The 2500-nt window shown below is 47.9% G+C and overlaps 1 pseudogene; it reads left to right on the top strand.

Moving 5' to 3' along the window:
• The window catches only part of LOC120907797, a 9150-nt pseudogene that overhangs the window by 2805 nt on the left and 3845 nt on the right, over positions 1 to 2500 (top strand).

Below are 2500 nucleotides of genomic sequence, written 5' to 3'. Positions count from 1 at the left end.
TAATACCTCTGCGCGGATTAGACTAGGTACGGTTTATGGCATAATTAGGATGTACACGGGTTGGCGGATGAACCCGCCGAACTCTTAGCAAAGCAGGGTGAAACCTGCTTGAAACGGGGAGGGCTAAGGGGATTCTGTCACCGCTCTATTAAAACTTAGCAAGTCTTAGGTAGCGCTCCAAGACTGTCGCCATACGATACGCTCTATGGCAAATGCAGGTGTGGGTGGGTTCAGCCCCACTTTGCTCCGGTTCGGCACTGAGCCCGTCGTCTCATAAGGGCGCGGGCCAACCTCGCGTGGAGCTCCCTGTTTCATAGCCACCCACGGAACCAAATAGGAGACTGCATAAACAGACGCGGATAGCGGGCCTGAGTTTGGAGCCCAATAGAATGAGTAACACGAAAACTAAGAAGGTCAAAAAGACCAAGGGGTTGACAAGAAAGATCCGGACCAAGCGTTCATGGATCTTCAAGATCGAATGGAGGCGATGCGTTTTGGGATAAGCAAACTCGATGATGAGTCTTCCCATTTTACGCTAGTTACGGTAATGATGGACTTCCTCGATGAGGTAATGTCCGAATTTCGAAGGTACAGAGCCGTAAATCGCATGCAGCAGGTCCTCGACCGTCAACGCAAACGTCGTTTGACGGTAACGATGGATTCGGGCCGCAAACGCGAAAAGGCAGAAGACCAGTGGCTGATGACCAACAGCCTGGTTCAAGTGGGTTGCAAAGATTGCAACAACAACAACAACAACCATCGAGGTTGACCCCTGTTAGGGAAGCGGTGGAAAATATTCCAAGTCCGAGAAACGGACCGAATATTAATGAGGGTAGAATTAATAAGAGGAAGAAGAAGAAGAGCAAGAAGAAGCAGAATAAGCCCAGGAAGCGGCCTGAGGTTCTGCTGATATCGGACTGCACTTCCGAGGAGCTGGCGAAGTTGCTCAAGGAAATGAAGCAGTCCGATGCTCTTAAATCGGTTGGAGAGACAATCTCTAAGGTCCGACGGGCCCAGAATGGAGGCATGTTGCTAGAACTTAAGCAGGGTAGTTCTGCTAGTGCAATTGCCCCAAAGGTTAAGGAAGCGGTGAAGGGCAAGGCGTCAGTGAGAACGCTAGCTCCTTCTAAAATGATTGAGATCATGCATCTCGATGAAATTACCACCCCAGAGGAGGTTGCGGAGTCTGTCAAAGCACAGCTCAACATCGAGATAGAAACAGATCGTATCAAATGAAGAAAGGCCGCGCGGCCGGTACGCAGTGGGCACGGATCAACGTATCGCTGCCAGACTTTCAAAGCTTCCTTGAATTTGGGAAAGCTGAAAGTTGGTTGGTCGATATGCCATATCCGCGAGGTTATGGAAGAGCAGAAATGCTATAAGTGTTGGAAGGTAGGCCATACGAGCTACCATTGTAGGGAACCAGACAGAAGTAATCTGTGCTGGAATGCGGTTTGAGTGGACACAAGAAGCAAGCTTGTACCAACTCTGTCAAGTGTTTGGATTGCGGTACGAGGTCACAGAACCTTCACGCAACGGGCAGTTATATGTGTCCCCGTAGGCGAACGATTAGACCATAATGGTTAGGTTGCTACAACATAACCAGAATCATAGTTATGCTGCATTTCAACTAATGTGGCAAACGATTAGGGAAGAATCTGCGGATATAGTGTTGATTGCAGATCCGTATCTGGCAACAACCAACGTCAAAGTGTTACGCAATGACGATAACACAGCAGCGGTAGTGGTTAACGCGGACTTACCAGTTAAGGTAGTCAGTAAGGCTCTGAAGGGTTTAATGATAGTTGACATAGGTGATATGCGAGTGGTTAGCGTTTACGCGCCACCTAGATTTAGTATGGAAGAGTTCCAGAACATGTTGGATAACACGGTAATGGCCGTAACCGGTATCCACAAATTCGTTATCGGGGGGACTTCAACGCTTGGTCATCAAGTTGGAACAACCAACTTGGCGAGCGTGGAGAAACCCAGAAACGAAGAGGTGAGTTGGTTCTATCAACCTTGCGCAGATTGACGTAATTTTATTGAACGACGGCAGCACCCCAACTTATGCTGGACCAGGGCGCACGTCAGTAGTTGATCTTACTTTTGCGAGCCGAACCGTAGCAAGATCATTTAAGTGGGAGGTGTTATCTAGCTATATGAACTCTGGATCATCGTGCAATACGAATAGATCTTGAGACGCAAAGCGTGCGTAATCTGTCCCGACCCATAACGGGATGGAGCATCAAGTATTTTAGCAAAGATATATTTGAAGTTATGATGCAAGCCGCTTTTGAGACCGAGGTCACAACAAGCGAAGACTTAATGCGTATACTTGTCACGGCGTGTAATGCGACGATGACTAAACGTAAGAGGTACACCCTAACAAGAGTGCATTTTGGTGGACGTTAGAGATTGAGGCACTTCGCAAAGAGTGCAAACACCGCGATCGATTAGCGCAAAGAGCTTTTAATACTGATCTCTATTCTACTTTTAG

The sequence above is a fragment of the Anopheles arabiensis genome, assembly GCF_016920715.1.
Source record: "Anopheles arabiensis isolate DONGOLA chromosome X unlocalized genomic scaffold, AaraD3 X_pericentromeric_contig0020, whole genome shotgun sequence".
NCBI lineage: Eukaryota > Metazoa > Arthropoda > Insecta > Diptera > Culicidae > Anopheles > Anopheles arabiensis.
This window is presented reverse-complemented; position numbering and strand designations above follow the sequence as displayed.